Source organism: Mesoplodon bidens (genome assembly GCF_964165515.1).
Source record: "Mesoplodon bidens genome assembly, chromosome: 12".
Classification (NCBI taxonomy): domain Eukaryota; kingdom Metazoa; phylum Chordata; class Mammalia; order Artiodactyla; family Ziphiidae; genus Mesoplodon; species Mesoplodon bidens.
Window position 1 is genome coordinate 62,505,967 of NC_138168.1, and position 18,282 is coordinate 62,524,248.

At 40.3% G+C, this 18,282-nt stretch overlaps 1 pseudogene across 1 annotated transcript; it reads right to left on the minus strand.

The window, feature by feature from the left end:
• Positions 1 to 3,090: 3,090 nt before the first annotated feature.
• On the minus strand, positions 3,091 to 3,346 carry LOC308626088 (small ribosomal subunit protein eS27-like; annotated as a pseudogene). The gene has a single exon. The product of its transcript is annotated as a small ribosomal subunit protein eS27-like (transcript).
• Between the last annotated feature and the right edge of the window lie 14,936 nt (positions 3,347 to 18,282).

The following is an 18,282-nucleotide window of genomic DNA, read 5'->3' on the forward strand; positions in this document are numbered from 1 at the left end:
CCCAACACAGCCAAAAATGAATGAATTAATTAATTAACTAATTTTTTTAAAAAAAGAATGAGTGGTGGCCTCTGAAGCCAGGATAACTGTGCCAGTAAAAATAAGACAGTGATTCCCCGAGGGAAAGGTAAATGTCTTATCCTGTGTTATGGACTGAATGTTTGTGTCCTTCCCAAATTCGTATATTGAATCTCCAACCCCTAATGTGATGGTTTTTGGAGATGGGGTCTTTGGGAGGTAATTAGGTTTAAATGAGGTCAACAGAGTCGGGCCTGGGCCAATGGGATTAGTGCCCGTATAAAAGAGGCACCAGAGAGCTTACCCCTCCGCACACACACCAAGGAAAGGCCGTGTGAGGACAGAGCAAGAAGACGACTATCTACAAGCCAGGAAGAGAGCTCTCAGTAGGAACCAACCCTACCAGACTTTGATCTGGGACTTCCAGCTTCTAGAACTATGACAAAATTAATTTCTGTTGTTTAAACCACCTAGTCGATGGTATTTTGCTATGATAACCCAAGCAGACACTGTGGGTATCCTACTCACCCTTCAAAGCAGAGCCTGAGTAGAAAAGAAGAGAGGGCTTCCCTGGTGGCGCAGTGGTTGAGAGTCCGCCTGCCGATGCAGGGGACACGGGTTCGTGCCCCGGTCCGGGAGGATCCCACATGCCGCAGAGCGGCTGGGCCCGTGAGCCATGGCCGCTGAGCCTGCGCTTCCGGAGCCTGTGCTCCGCAACGGGAGAGGCCACAGCAGTGAAAGGCCTGCGTACCGCAAGAAGAGAAAGCCAATAAAAGATGCTATCTTGCCAGGACCTTTCAAAGAGCCTCAGAATTGTACATTAAGGGAAGGAAGAGGAGCATGGGACCTACTGGCTCCTGTCCCACACCAGCCAAGGGCTGTCCCCTGAAGCATAAAACTCTCACACTTCCAGTCTGCATTTCCTTGAACGCCAGATAGGTCTTTGTAGACATTTCACCCTATGCTAACAGGGAAGCCCCAAGGTAAAAATGGGAGTTAAAGTAACTGAGGGGACTTCCCGTGTGGTCCAGTGGTAAAGAAACAGCCTTCCAATGCAGGGGACGCGGGTTCGATCCCTGGTTGGGGGGTGGGGGGGAATTAAGATCCCATGTGCTGCGGGGCAACTAAGCCCACACGCCACAACTACTGAGCTCGTGCGCCTCAACTAGAGAGCCCACATGCCGCAAATTACAGAGCCCACTTGCCCTGGACCCTGAGCGCCACAACTAGAGAAGAGAAAACCCGCACGCCACAACTAGAGAGAAGCCCGCGAAGAGCCTGCACACCGCAACGAAAGATCCCACATGCCGCAACGAAGACCCAAAGCAGCCAAATAAATAAATAAACGTTTAAAAAAAAAGAGCAACGGAGGCAAGGTGTTAACTGCAGGTGCTAACTGCATGAAGCTGTTTGCTACAGCAGTGGAGTAAAAAATGTGCAAAAACACTTGAGGCAGGGAACAAGAGATGTTCAGTGCAGGGAATTTCTGGAGACTCTTCAGGTCTGTGGATTCCAGTGCCCACTACAAACTCCAGTCACAGACTTCACTTGAAGATCCTCCCTCCATTCCAAAGCTTGGATGGCTCGTGTCTGATTTTAGTAAGAGCTGATAGATTTTCTCACCATACCCCATTTATCTACCTTCTATCATACTATCTACAAGTGTATTTCCATAATTTTGGAAATACAGGTGTAATGGTTAAGTTTGTGTCAACTTGCCTGGGCCATGGGGTGCCAAGATCTATAGTTAAGCATTATTTCTGGGTGTCTCTGTGAAGTGTGTTTCTGGAGCAGATTCCCCTCCAGAAAGGGTACCAATTCCGACGTGGTAGTGGTGGTGACGAGGAGCTCCCACACCACCTTGAAGTCCTAAATTCAACTCGATTCTGACACTGTCTCCTCAGAGATAGCATCCGATTCCAGTGGTTAAGCGTTCAGTCTTGCAAGCTGCCCCTCCCCCTTTGGATGCCAGTCACAAACCCAGATTATCACCTATGCTGCTGACCAACTGACCATAGATTGGAGGTTCCCACAACCTCTTCCTCAGGTTTGATTAATTTGTTAGAGCAGCTCACAGAACTCAGAGAGACATTTTACTTACTAGATTACCAACTTGTTACAAAGGATATTAAAGGATGTGAATCAACAGCCAGATGAAGAGATACAGAAGGCAAGGTAAATGAGGGAAATGGGGCTGAGCTTCTCTGCCCTCTCCAGGCACACCATGCTCCCTGCATCTCCAGCCTGGTGTTCACCAACCAGGAAGCTCTCTGAACCCTCTTCTTTGGGGGTTTTTATGTTGGCTTCATTACATAGACATGATTAATTAAATCATTGGCCACTGGTGACTAAAGTCAAATCTCCAGCCTCTCTCCTCTCCCAGGAGACCAGGGGGTGGGACTGAAAGTTCCAAACCTCTAATCACATGGTTGACTCCCTTGGCTACCAGCCTTACCTTCTCCACCATCTTTAGTGGATTTCCAAAAGTCACATCACTAACATAAACTCAGTTGTGGTTATGAACAACAGGACACCCATTTCACCTTTATGACTCTGAAGCAACTTCAGGAACTGAGGACAACAGATCAAATATTAAACAAAAGATCCTTCCTTTTCTCTTATCACTCAGGAAATTCCAAGGGTTTTGGGAGCTCTGCGCCAGAAATTGGGACAAAGCTGCCCCCCTCCTCCACACACACACACACACACACACACACTTTTTTTTTTTTTTCTGGTCCTGCCTTTATTGGAAATTGTGATTATTTTGTTCATCATGGGAGGTTTTATTTTGTATGTTTGTTTGTTTTTTGCGGTATGCGGGCCTCTCACTGTTGTGGCCTCTCCCGTTGTGGAACACAGGCTCCGGACGCGCAGGCTCAGCGGCCATGGCTCACAGGCCCAGCCGCTCCGCGGCATGTGGGATCCTCCCGAACCGGGGCATGAACCTGCGTCTGCTGCATCGGCAGGCGGACTCTCAACCACTGCGCCACCAGGGAAGCCCCCACACACAATTTTTAAATCCAAAATGTGTTCATTGGAATAGTTTCCCACTCACCTTAGTTCAGGGTGCTTTCAGTGCTGCTTCTGTCTACAGGAGCATTCTTCTGTAAACCTTGCTTTTTTTTCCTGTAGGCTGGCAGAGGACAGTGGAACAGCCAACACACAAAACCACCATTTGCGCATGGCTGAAGATGGTGGTGATTTTATAGCATCCTGGTCATTCCACACCCATGAAGTAGGACCTGGGGCTCTGTACCAGGTGCTTCCTCTTGTGCTTCCTCTTCTCCTCTTCTGGAGAGGAATGAAGGAGGTCCTTTGCAAGAGGCATGTTCTTGTGGGGGAGGTCATCACCACTGGAAACTATATTTCTTATTATAAATCACAATATCACACCTCCCCTAAATAGGTAGCTATCATCCAGTCCTATTAAGGGCCTGAATAGAATGAAAAGGTGAAGGAAGAAAGAATATACTTTCCCTGCCTTACTGCTTGAGCTGGAACATTGGCCTTTTTCTGCTCTAGGACTGGGACTTCCACCACTGGCACTTCTGGATCTTAGGTTTTCAGACTCGGACTGGAACTATACCAATGGCTCTCCTGGGTCTCCAGCCTGCTGACTTCAGGGCATGGGACTTCTCAGCCTCCATAATTGCATGTACCAATTCCTTATTAAAAACTCATATATAGGGCTTCCCTGGTGGTGCGGTGGTTGAGAGTCCGCCTGCCGTTGCAGGGGACACAGGTTTGTGCCCTGGTCCGGGAGGATCCCACATGCCGCGGGGCGGCTGGGCCCATGAGCCATGGCCACTGAGCCTGCACGTCCGGAGCCTGTGTTCCCCAACGAGAGGGGCCACAACAGTGAGAGGCCCACGTACCGCAAAAAAAACCCAAAAAACTCATATATATACACATATTATATATATGTGTGCGTATGTATATATATATTTTTTTCTATTGGTTCTGTTTCTCCAGAAAACCCTGATTAATACACAGGTCAGTTATTTAAAAAACAACAACAACCACAACAAAAAACAGAAACCAAGTACAGAGAGTTGTATGGGAAGAAATTCAACTTCCAGACAGCATAAGGCTAAGAACTATGATGAATCTGAAGGGATCATGTCTTTATTTTTCATTTTTTTGTATGCAGTCATTCAGATCCTTCCCCTACGAATTGCTGAAATTACTCATCTAAGGAGAGGTAGGTCTACTCCATCGACATACGGAACCCACATAATTCTGTATCATCTTTCCAAATCTTGGTATGAAAATATTTTAAATATTTAACATTTAGTTTTATACTTATTTTAATATTATATTACCCGCATCCTTCATGTTCATCTACAACTGTATTTTCTTCCATAGATAGTAATTTCATTGATCAGGGATTGACAATTTATGGTCCATAGCCTGTTTTGTATGGTGTGCAAGCTAAGAAGGGTTTTTACATTTCAAATGGTTTTTAACAAATAAAAAGAATAGTATTTTGTGGCACATGAAAATTATCTGAAATTCAAGTTGCAGTGTCCGTAAATAAAATTTTATTGGAACACAGCCACATTCATTCATTTATGTATTATCTATGGCTGCTTTTGCACTGTGATGGAGAGTTAAGTAGTTGCAACAAAAACCATAAAGGCCCTGCAGAGCCTAAAATATTTACAGTCCAGCGGTTTACAGAAAAAGTCTGCTGACCCCTGTCCTAGATGGCAAAAGGATGCTTGTTTAGTTTCTTTTGTATATTATCTAAACTTTCTAATGAAGGTTATGTGCCACTAGCATTGGTTTTGACTAGGCCACTCAAAATCTATTATGTAGGAAAGGATTTAATAAGTTGTTTTATAGTCTTCACAAATCTAGCACATAGGGTGTGTATAATAAAGGTTTACCAAATTAGTAAATTAGGTAACTCCGATGAATCTGGAAGCATGCAGCCTCAGCAAGAAGCTAAAAGAAAGGCATACTTATTCCTGCTGCATATTTGCACAGAGCTTGATGATGGATAATTCAAGAAGCACATCCATATCTGAGATTACAACTCTTTCCCAACAGATTTATAGGACGTTAAAGTCGGGGAAATAAACACCCTGTTACTAGAGACAGTATCATAGAATAATAGAACTGTTACCCGAAAACAGTCTCTTCGTGGGTGTCGAGCCAGAAGATACAACCAAGCGAGAGAGTGGAAGAAGGAAGGATTTATTACTTGCAGCAATCAAGGAAAACACCTGGGATCTTTCTTAAAGCAGTGTCTCCCCAAACAGGAAAAGTGAGGAAGGTTTAAGCTAAGGGTGTATGCATATTCATGAAGGGGCCTGAGCAGAGGAGAACTCAGCATAGAATTGGGGCAAAGGTCAACAGAGTCCAAGCCTTAGTAGACTGAAGTCTGGAAGGTCAACATCTTCATTCCATCCTCTACCTGGGTGGGGACTTTAGTTCCTGCAGAACTCTAAGACTGTATCAAATTGTTATGCATATGCCTTGAGGAGGAACTAGGAGTCTTTTATTGCTGAACTACTGTTTCTTGACTGCTTTTCCTTTGCGTTTGAATGCCCTTACTTCCCTTAAGATCACTCTGATTACTGAGACCTATTCAAGGGAAAGCACTGCAGCCAGGCTTAGATCACAAAATGACTTTGGGCAAAGATGGCTTCTCTTATGTCAAGAAAGCCATTCCTGGTTTTCTTTCTCTGGGGACCCCCTAAGCTATCTGCTTACAGAACGAGGAGGGAAACATTTCATACAGCTTCTGAATTTAAGCAGGACTGTATTTGAATCATTTCCAAAAGATGTTTGATCTATAATAATCATAATAATAATCCACAGACACTTTACAACTTCCTGTGGTTAGGTATTTCAGAATGTCACAAATAAACTGTTATAAAGTACTTCCTTTTCTTCAGTTTTATTCTTCATGTAGTAATATAAACATATTATTTTGCCATAAAGTTTTATAGTTGTGTCTCCCATCTTCCTAGTCATCTTATTTTCAGTTTGGGTGCAGTGCTTGGTATATTTTTATGTGTTTAAAAATTATCACCACCACTATATAACCATCCCCAATGCTCATAATGATTGGAATTAATAAATTGTCTAGTAAGAATAATGGACTTGTCGGGCCTCCCTGGTGGCGCAGTGGTTGAGAGTCCACCTGCCGATGCAGGGGATACGGGTTCGTGCCCCGGTCCGGGAGGATCCCATATGCCGCGGAGCGGCTGGGCCCGTGAGCCATGGCCGCTGAGCCTGCGCATCCGGAGCCTGTGCTCCGCAACGGGAGAGGCCACAACAGTGAGAGGCCCGCGTACCGCAAAAAAAAAAAAAAAAAAAAAAAAAAAAAAAAAAAAAAAAAAAAAAAGAATAATGGACTTGGAGTCTAAAAATCAAGATGTGTTCTGGCTTAAGATGGTTCTTATAATATAGTGGGTGTTTGGTGAATATTTGTTCTCTTCAGTCTTTTTCTCTGTGAAGCTGGGTAATTTACTGACTCTGAGCCTCAGTTTCCTTAACTATGAAATGTGAGAAGAAAACACTTTCTGGGATGATACGGATATTGAAGACTCTAACCCTATGAAACATTATATAATTATAAATTATTATGGGGAAATGAGAATTCAAAAATATAAGAAAAATGTCTACAAATGGCACTACAAATTAAAAGGTCAGAGAGTCAACATTTGCCATTGTCTTTTCTCCACCCACATCTAGATTTTGAAGTGAGTGTGTTTACTTGACAAACAGAGAACTCTGGGTCTATACTGTAGACCAGCCTCTCTTCATTCAAGTCAATATGGCATTTCAGCAGTGACGCCCAGCGAATTCCAAATGAGGGTCCTGACTTGTGCTGAAATTTGCATTGGAGTTGTTTCAGAACAGGCAAACAAACAAACAAACAAAAATTTTAAATGTGCTTCATTAGAAGTAATAACAAATTGTCAATCAAGTATGGCAAATAACTTTGTCCAATCATGTAGAGAATACACAGATTTTTGTAAACAGTTTTTAAATTTAATTTAAATTTTATTATTATTTTTTTATCAGAGATTGAAAGCAGCACATTTTATACTATAATGTGAAGACTGAGGGGGAAAAGTCCACTTAAATAGTTATTGATTATTTCAAGTCTCAGGAAAAAGTATTTGGCTTTAACACTTATAAATACGTTTTAGTATTTACTTTTAGAAGTAAACTTAAAGCTTTGTTTTATTGCTATTTATCTTTATTTGAGGGTGATATTTTGGCTGATCAGTAAGGTCTCTGTCCCAATTTTTCAGTTTGGTGTCGTAAGGTGAAAGCAGTCATAGATGATGTATAAATGAATGGGAACCGGCTAGGATCCCATTAAACTTTGTTTACAAAACAAAAAAATGGTCAGCCTACAAGCAAAGACCGGAAACAGCTTACTTATACCCAGCAGTACACAAGAGTCCTGTCCCAAGGCTATATCAGATCTCCAGCTCTCTGTCATAATCTAGTCCACAGGGAATTTGATAGTCTTGTCACACCCACAGGACTTCACACTGGTCCACTGTATATTAGTGATGTAATGATGATTGGAACAAGTGAGAAGAATTCACAGGTACGCTTTACGTTTCTTAGGACCTCTGCCAGAGGGTGGGAGATAAACTCCTAACAAATCAGGGCGTGCTTACTTGGTAAAGTGCCTAGGAGTCCAGTGGTTCCAGGCGTGTCCAGTTACCCAAGGGAAAGATTAGATTTCTGCAACTTGCATCTGCAGCCACAAAGAAACAATCTCTAATGCATACTACATTTAGTCTCAGAACATTATCTGACTACCCTTAGGGTAATGAGTCATACCTTATTTGTTGGTACTTAGCACCATTTCCAATCCCTTTGATTCTCTCTCTTTCATTCATTGCAGGGACTGGATGAATGAGAGCTACATTTTCCAAGTAGTTCCTTGCCAGAAGGCTTACAAATACAGTTTAGATTCTGCCGATGAGATGTACATATGCATGAATTAGAAGGCTGAAGAGAGATAGAAGCCATTCTCTTTCTCGGCAGTGGCCGTGGACGTGTGAATTTAAGATGGGACTTTGCAGCAACTTCCATATTTCCTGTCCAGCCTGTCACCCCAGGGCGGCAGGGCAACAAGGATTATTGATTTCGGTCCCTTTCCTCTTCCTGACTTCCGCATGAAAGCAAGAAGTTTCAGATTCAGTTTTAGTGAATCTGAAAGCTGGTGGTATCTCCTCTGACTTTCACTCCTTAAACCCTTTCAAAAGTTTATAAGTACCTATTTCTTGGTATTAAATGCATTTAGCTTTAAATAGCTTTCTGTTTTCTTGACTGAGCCTTGACTGTGTACAGAATCTAATTCATTTTTGCATTTTCTATAATTCTTAACAAATATTTGTTGATGGAGTGCAGAAGGATGGCTGACGAGATCTTTTGTATCTATAACCATATTCCAATCATTTTATTTGTCATGAAGCCCTTTCTGGCACCGTTATATTTCTCATAATGGTACAGATCATTATTGTTTGCGTCTAAAGCTCAAGCTAACGAGTCTTCCTAAGGGATTAGTACAGAGTATTATCACTCACTGCCATCTGGCTGTCTGATATAAAGAAATAAACAAGATCTTAGTTGAGATAAACAGTCCTTGATGGTTTAACATCATGTACAATTTGATCCTATATTCTAGGGGCACTTGGGTACCATCTCTTAGTAAATAACCTCAAGAGCATAGGTAATGTAAAATAATTAGAAAATGGTGTGTTTTAAATATTTATTATCTTTTTTTTCAAATAAGAGCTTATTGAGATATAACTCACATACTATAAAATTCATCCATTTAAAGGATATAATTCAATGATTTTTAGTATATTTATAGAGTTGTGCAGCCATCACCACAATCTAATTTTAGAATATTTTCAACATTCCAAAAAGAAACCCTATAACCATTAGCAGTCATCAACCCTTCCCCTGCCTCCCAGCTATAGGCAGCCACAAATCTACTTTCTGTTTCTATGGATATGCCTATTCTGCACATTCCTAACATTCCACATCCTCACCAGTATTTGTTATTGTTTGTATTTTGATTATAGACATCCTAGTGGGTAAGTACCTCATTGTGGTTTTGATTTGCATTTCCTTAATGATTAATGTTGAAGATCTTTTCATGTGCTTATTGGCCATTTGTATATCTACTTTGGTGAAATGTCTATTCAAATCATTTATCTTTTAATTGGTTTTTTGTTTTTATTATTATCGAGTTACAAGAGTTTTAAAAAACATATTCTAACCAGATTTATGATTTGCAAATATTTTGTCCCAATGTATGGGTTGCATTTTCACTTTCTTAGACGTGTCCTTTGAAGCATCAAACTTTTAAATTTTTTTTTTTTTTTTTTTTTTTTTGTGGTACGCGGGCCTCTCACTGTTGTGGCCTCTCCCATTGTGGAGCACAGGCTCCGGACGCGCAGGCCCAGAAGCTATGGCTCATGGGCCCAGTTGCTCCATGGCATGTGGGATCTTCCCGGACCGGGGCACGAACCCATGTCCCCTGCATCAGCAGGCGGACTCAACCACTGCGCGACCAGGGAGGCCTAAACTTTTAAATTTTGATGCAGTCCAATTTATCTACTTTTTTTCTTTTGTCATTTTTACTTTTCATGTCATATTTAATAAATCATTGCCTAGGGCACAAAGATTGATCCTTATATTTTTTTCTAAGAGTTTTATACTTAACATCATTTAAAATTTATCTAACTATAATTTTTATAATTTAATTTTTTTCTTTTCTTTCTTTCTTTAGTTATTTCAACATCTTTATTGGAGTATAATTGCTTTACAATGGTATGTTAGTTTCTGCTTTATAACAAAGTGAATCAGTTATACATATATATATGTCCCCATATGTCTTCCCTCTTGCACCTCCCTCCCTCCCACCCTCCTTATCCCACCCCTCTATGTGGTCACAAAGCACCGAGCCGATCTCCCTGTGCTATGCGGCTGCTTCCCACTAGCTATCTATTTTATGTTTGGTAGTGTATATATGTCCATGCCACTCTCTCACTTTGTCCCAGCTTACCCTTCTCCCTCCCCGTATCAAGTTCATTCTCTAGTAGGTCTGCATCTTTATTCCTGTCTTGCCCCTACATTCTTCATGACCACTTTTTTTTTTTTTTTTTTTTAGATTCTCTATATATGTGTTAGCATACAGTATTTGTTCTTCTCTTTCTGACTTCACTCTGAATGACAGTCTCTAGGTCCATCCACCTCACTACAAATAACTCAGTTTCATTCCTTTTCATGGATGAGTAATATTCCATTGCATATATGTACCATATCTTCTTTATCCATTCATCTGTTGATGGACACTTAGGTTGTTTCCATGTCCTGACTCTTGTAAATAGAGCTGCAATGAACATTTTTTTTTTTTCTTTTTTTTTGCGGTACGCGGGCCTCTCACTGTTGTGGCCTCTCCCATTGTGGAGCACAGGCTCCGGACGCACAGGCTCAGTGGCCATTGTTCACAGACCCAGCTGCTCTGCGGCACGTGGGATCCTCCCGGACCGGGGCACGAACCTGTGTCCCCTGCATCGGCAGGCGGACTCTCAACCACTGCACCACCAGGGGAGCCCTGCAATGAACATTTTGGTACATGACTCTTTTTGAATTATGGTTTCCTCAGGGTATATGCCCAGTAGTGGGATTGCTGGGTCATATGGTAGTTCTGTTTTTAGTTTTTTAAGGAACATCCATACTGTTCTCCATAGTGTCTATATCAATTTACATTCTCACCAACAGTGCAAGAGGGTTCCCTTTTCTCCACACCCTCTCCAGCATTTATTGTTTGTAGATTTTTTGATGATGGCCATTCTGACCGGTGTGAGATGATACCTCTTTGTAGTTTTGATTTGCATTTCTCTAATGATTAGTGATGTTGAGCATTCTTTCATGTGTTTGTTGGAAATCTGTATATCTTCTTTGGAGAAATGTCTATTTAGGTCTTCTGCCCATTTTTGGACTGGGTTGTTTGTTTTTTTGATATTGAGCTGCATGTAAATTTTGGAGATTAATCCTTTGTCAGTTGCTTCATTTGCAAATATTTTCTCCTATTCTGAGGGTTGTCTTTTCGTCTTGTTCATGGTTTCATTTGCCGTGCAAAGCTTTTAAGTTTCATTAGGTCCCATTTGTTTATTTTTGTTTTTATTTCCATTTCTCTAGGAGGTGGGTCAAAAAGGATATTGCTGTGATTTATGTCAAAGGTATAATTTTTTTTTTTTGTGGTACACAGGCCTCTCACTGTTGTGACCTCTCCCGTTGTGGAGCACAGGCTCCAGACATGCAGGCTCAGCAGCCATGGCTCACAGGCCTAGCCGCTCCACGGCATGTGGGATCTTCCCAGACTGGGGCACAAACCCATGTCCCCTGCATTGGCAGGCGGACTCTCAACCACTGAGCCACCAGGGAAGCCCTATAATTTAATTTTTAACAGTAGCTGAGCTTAATCACCAGCCTTCACAATTCCTGAAGTTCAACAATTGGCTATTGCAATTGTAATTTGGTATGAGTCAGCTCCAGCACACCATTGGTACTAGGAATATACCTTGCTAGTGGTCCTAGAAAAAAGACAAAGTAAAACTCTGATGTCGAGACTAATAGGAGAAAGATGCTGCTGGTCACTCACCCATGAAGGCAGGGGTGCCCAGGGGAATCTAACCCTGCTCTGAAAACAGATCTTCCTAATGGCAACTAGAAAAATAATCTAAGGCTAATCCCATGAGAAGTCTTAGGTGTGGTTCCAGAAACACCAAAAAGAATAGGATTCCTTTGGACTAACTGGGAAAACAAGTTGGGGTGGTGTTGGTGGCAGCATTAGATCGACCTATATTTTATAAAATTCCTCAAGAGATTAGGGCACAGGGAACTAGGGTCTAACTTCAGAGAAAAAGCACTGACTGGTAGCAAATAGATGTGGCAGTGAGCCCAAGTCATTAGATGGAGCTCAGAGCCAGCTTCTACACTTTGTCACTGGACAGATCACCAGCCTTTGTAGAGTATGAAACCAAAGTCAAATGATACTAACTATTCTGGATTACACCTACTGACTGGCAAGAATATGAAAAATTGGAGGAGATACCAAGAATACCAGATATCAGAGACAGCAAGTAAAAAGGACTGAAGGACATATGGTTCTGATAGAATATCATTTGAGATACTCGGGATGACTGCCCCTCACAACATCATCTCCTTAATCCCTTGTTGCCAAAAACAACTAGAAATACTGGATAAACTACCTAGAAATATTTTTTAATGTTTCATGGAGCTGGCCAGATAGTAATGAATCTATAGAAACAAAAAAAAGAAGAAGAAAAAGGAAAAGAAAATACTCCTAAAAGGTAAGTGATCTGTAAAGCAGATTTTCACACCAAGTGTCAACCTAAAGGACCCTGTATTTACATTTTGATAATTACATGGTGTGCAGAAGATAGCAGATAAAGCCAAGGATCTATGGGAGATCACTGCATAGATCTGAGATTCTAATGAACAATGCTATCATTATAAGAATGAGCAAGAAATAAATCCACCTTAAAGAAGAAGACACTGAAAATTAACCTGTCTCAACCTTTGCCCTGGGAGAATGGAAAAAAAAATTCCCTGAGAATTCATAAACTTAAGCAAGCCCTTACATGAGTTTGAAGCCGATTTCAAGCTACTTATGTGTATGGTTGTCAGATTTAGCAAATAAAAATAGAGGATGCCCAGTAAATTTAAATTTCAGATAAAGAACAATTTTTTAGTATATGTTCCAAATATTGCACTAAAAAGTGTTTGTTGTTTATCTGAAATCTAAATTGAACTAGGTGTCCTGTATTTTATTGGCAACCCTACCTATGTGGTATGAAACATCAAAGAGCAAATTTAAATTGTTCCTGGTTAATAGTGCCCCCTGGTGACATAGAAACAAACCTGTATCTTTTTGGAGGAATGTAACTTCAAACCAGGTTTCTAAGAATTTCCTCAGATTAAAATCCAACATAAACTCACAATAAAAACTCACAAAATATATAAGAAGAAAAAGGAAGTATAAGTATGAATCAGGAAAAAAATCCAGGAAGTATAGTTAAATCCACAAAGACTTCAGAAATTAGAATTATCACATTTAGAATACAAAATAATGTGATTAACATGTTTAAAAACTTAAAAGGAGAGACCTGGAAACATGAGCAACAGACTTAAAAAAAAATACTAGCAGATCTGAAAAAGAAACAAATAGAGCCCTATGAATGAATGAAAAATATAATGCCTGAAATTCAAAACTCAGTGGTTGGGTAAATAACCTATTAGACAAAGTTGTAGGAAGGATTAGTGAACTGGAGAAAACATTTGAAGAACTTAGCCAAAATGAAGCTCAGAAAGACCAAGAGATGGAGAATAATATAGAGAGGTTAAAATGAATTGAAGACAAAGAGGATTTCTAACACAATTTAATTAGAATTCTAGAAGAAGGAAAGAGATTATGAGGACTAGGCAATGATACAAGAAACAATGGTTGTATATTTTCCTGAATTGTTGAGAGATACCAATTCTCAGATTCAGGAAGCCCCATGTTTCCCAGCAGGTAAGGAAACTAAATTCATGTCTAGATCCAGAAAAGTAAAACTACAGTGCTCCAAAGACAAAGAGATGATTTTAAAAAATTGTTGGAGGGCTTCCCTGGTGGCGCAGTGGTTGAGAGTCCGCCTGCTGATGCAGGGGACACGGTTTCGTGCCCTGGTCTGGGAAGATCCCACATGCTGCGTAGCGGCTAGGCCCATGAGCCATGGCCGCTGAGCCTGCGCATCCGGAGCCTGTGCTCCGCAACGGGAGAGTCCACAACAGTGTGAGGCCCGCGTAACGCAAAAAAAAAAAAAAAAAATTGTTGGAGAGAAGAGAGATTATTAGGCAATAATAATAGCACATAATTGAGGAGTCTGAAGCTCTAAGTCCTTCCATATTGGTAAACAAAGCTGCTGGTAAATTTCTTGCTTCTGTCAAGATTAGCTCAAGGTCTTGGGGTCAATTACTTTGAGATTCAACCATGGGAATTATGGAACTCAAATCTCTGTAGTGGAAATGAGGCCAAGATTGAAAAAAAGTGTAGCCACTCAAAGGTTTTGGTGAGGAAATTGCTACATCATCGACTCAAAAATATTGTTTAGGGACTTCCCTGGTGGCCCAGTGGTTGAGAATCCGTCTTACAATGCAGGGGATGCCGGTTCCATCCCTGGTCGGGGAACTAAGATCCCACATGCCGTGGGGTAGCTAAGCCTGCACACCACAACTACTGAGCCTGCACACCACAGCTAGAGAGTCCACGCACCGCAACTAATGAGCCCATGAGCTCTGGAGCCCACGTGCCATAACTAGAGAGAAGCTGGCATGCCACAAATAAAGGGTGGCCCGCACACTGCAACTAAGACTTGATGCAGCCAATAAATAAATAAATTAATTAATAAAAATTAAAAAAAATATATTGTTTAAAATCACCTGGAAATTGCCTAGATTTTCCACTTCACTTTTATAGCATGGATGAGAGAAGGCTTTGGTGTGTAAGTGTAGATCAGTTTGTCATTTGTTTCAGAAAAAAAAAAATCAAGTCTGTCTTAAGTATTAAGCAAAATACTAGGCTCCCTTAAGGTGCTAACTATCCAATAAGAGGATTACCTATCATGGAAGGTAGAATATTTTAACTACTGCAAAAGAAAATAAAGCTCAGGGGATTTTTAGAGTAGAGAATATTCCCATTTGGTTAGAAAGATCAGGTGAAGGAGACATATGAGATGGAGATTTAAGGAAGAACTGAAATTTTTTCTACAGGTAATGAAGAAGATATTTTAGACGAAGTTTACATCATACACTAGAATATAGTTGCTGGAAGTCTTCAAGGATGCTTAGGAAATAGCTAATTTATTAGTTTGCTTGATGTATTTGAAAGGTGTTAAAAAATAATAACAACCTCCCTCCCCCAATAAAGAAGTGTGTAGAGATGAGCTATGGCAGGCCTTGAATGCAGAGCTGAAGAACTCATACTTAATTGGGTAGGCAATCCTGATTGTATGGGAGGCTTGCTTCAAAAGCTCATCACAGATAGCAGTCTGGCTTTCAGAGTCTATGCTCTTAACCACTCCTATGCTGCCTATGGACAATGATGCCTATTTATAAGATCCAGTGAATTTTTGGCAAATATTAGGTACTTGATAAATATTTGACCTTTGGAAAAATTTTAGCATTGCTGATGATTTAAGAACTGCAACTGTAAACAATTAGGAAGTACCAAATAAATAATAAGCCCAATGTAGTGAGGGCTTTTGGGGAGCAGATGTCTTTTACACTACCTTTTTGGTTTTTTTAACCTGTAGAGCAATCTGATATACTACTAAACAAAAGTCAAAAAAGCAAATAAGTTTCTCTTAACTTGGTAAATTTACTTTTGATATATGTGTCAAGAAAATAATACAAAAGAAAGGAAAAAAAAATCCAAGGATATTTGTAAGTGCCTTCTACTGGAAAGCCAACATTGTCAAAATGACCAAGCTTTAGTGACTGGTTAAACAGATGATGGTATAATACAGTAAAACATTACGATATAGTGCAAATTATGCTATATATAAAAATACCCATTTGAAATAGCTATTAGAAAAATATTAAATAAAAGTGGTGTAAACTATTATACATTATTTGTCTACATGTACAAATTATGTCTATAAACTGTACTATGTTACTACAAAGTGATAAAGGTTGAAAGAGTCAGAAGATCTTGAACAGTTGATACATTATAGAGAGGGGATTTTTCCAGTTTTTTTTATTATAATTATTTTGGCTTTCTTTCATTATATAGATATGTGTCAATAGACAATGAAAGATATTCTTTTTTTTTTTTTTTTTTCTTTTTGTTTTTGCGGTGCACAGGCCTCTTACTGTTGTGGCCTCTCCCGTTGCAGAGCACAGGATCTGGACGCGCCGGCTCAGCGGCCATGGTTCATGGGCCCAGCTGCTCCGCGGCATGTGGGATCTTCCCAGACCGGGGCACGAACCCGTGTCCCCTGCATCGGCAGGTGGACTCTCAACCACTGCGCCACCAGGGAAGCCCCAGAAAGATATTCTTTGAATTGAAACCACATACTATCTAGGCAAAAAGCTGTTAGGTAGTGAATGTATTCAAATAGGTGACTATCAGTAAGAAAATCCTTTACAGTACAAGGGAGAATAGACTCAAGTTTCCTCGAACTCTGATTCTATTTCCTTCTGGGACTTTTAAACTCTATTTTTTTTCTATTTCTTATATCATCTACTTCTTACATTATTCAAAGAAAACCTCATAATATAATTGTCAATTATACTCTGATTGGCATGCAAATAAGATTAGTCTTGCCAGTGAAGTCTTGTGTAATGATTTAAATATCAATTACACAGGTAAAAAATGAGGAACACTTATGCCAAGTAAGCCATGAGATGAATAAATTTAGAAAGATGTGAAATCTACTAAGCTAGATATTAATATCCTATTAATATAATCCAAGTTAATATCTCCCTGAAAAGAATTGAAGTGAAAAATAACAAATTTAAACATAAATTGCATTAATACTTCTAGCATGTGAAGAGGAAGATGAAACCAACAAATAATAATATACAGCCTTGATGACCCCAGAAAGTGGAATTTAACATACCTCTTAACACTTTCCTTTTAGTATTCAGAAGATCTGACTAGAGAGTAGCAATAACAAATCATTAATGCAGAATGCTCTACTGAAAAGTATAATGATGGTTTACATGATGTGTATGATATAAAAAATAGCCAAGAAAACATAGAGTTTCAAGGTAAGAAATCCTATAAACTATCAAGTGAGAAACTAATCCCCAGCACTAATCAAATTCAGGAAGCATAATTAGAGCTGTTAAGTCTAATCTCCCAATTTGGCATGTGTCCAAAATGTGGTCAGGAGCACTAACTACTTTAGGGTACAAAAACCGACATGATCTGTTTTTATAAAAACCAAACCAAATGATGATTTAAGAACATCATTATCTCTGAGTAATGATACAAACTAGCATATTCGTTACAATATGTAAATGTTCCCTTTTCACTTGACTGAAGAAGAATCATGTTCTTGATGAATATGTTCTTACAGCGATTGTCTTATTCTTAGCCAGAAAGAAAGAAATGTGGTAAGCATGTAATAATCTAGGCAGCTGATGAAATGTATATATTTTTTTAATTTCGATTGTTATCACAAAGATGGTGAAAGTGTTTCATCCATAGTCCCTTAACTCCATACACTCTCCCTGGGTGACCTCATCCAAACCCGCAGTTTCAAGGACGATTTGTACATCTATAAAACTTCCAAATCACAAGATTCTTCCTGTAGTGCCGCCTTCTCCTTCCAGCAAATGTCTTCACCTATTTTCATTAGGGAAACTGACACCTTTAGAAAGCTGCTCCCTTAACCACAGCCCCATCCGATCAGAATACTTACCAAGATCCATCTATCCCAGCTTACTTCCCACCCATCTCTCCTATCTAAGATCAATGCCTTCATCTTGCTCTGACTTTATACTCCCAATATTCCTCAATCAATTTTCCTCCTTTATTGTATCTCTCTCTTTCCGTGGGCATTTAAATGGAACCCAGCTGAATGTCACTCCTGCTCCTCAAGATCCAGTGAAACTGCCTCAAACTCTGAAGGCATGTGAAAGTTCAAGTTCAAATTCTTAGGTGCTTACAACCATAGGACCCTTCCAGCCTCCAAACCCAGGAATTCTTGTGTGCCCTCTGTTCCTCAGCTTTCTCTTTGGTTTCCACAACAAACTCACTCACACTTAAGATCAGTGGATTGAATTATTGACTTTACTGAAGACCTCTGAGAGATGGAGGACAGGGTCTATCATCCAGCACACATTTGCTGCCATCTTGCTCATGCACTCACCCCTCTCTCCATCCTCTCACTACTCAGCCTTTTCATTCCTGGTTGCTCTGGGAGCACCAGTTTCACCCCACTTCTACCTCTTTGTGCCAGCCAACCAATTTCGTCTTTCTCCACATTGTTGATTGCAAAGTTTCACCAACTATTGTCTTGCAATCTCTTAAATCTATCACTTTTTATTTTATTTCTAGAACACCACCTTAGCTTGGGTTTTTGACCCTCCCATGTGGATTACTGGAGTACCACAGTGAACTGACTAGACGTGGGGTTTTGACTCTGCCCTCTCCAATAAATCCTGCACAGACCTCAAAGATGTCTTTCTAGAGCCATC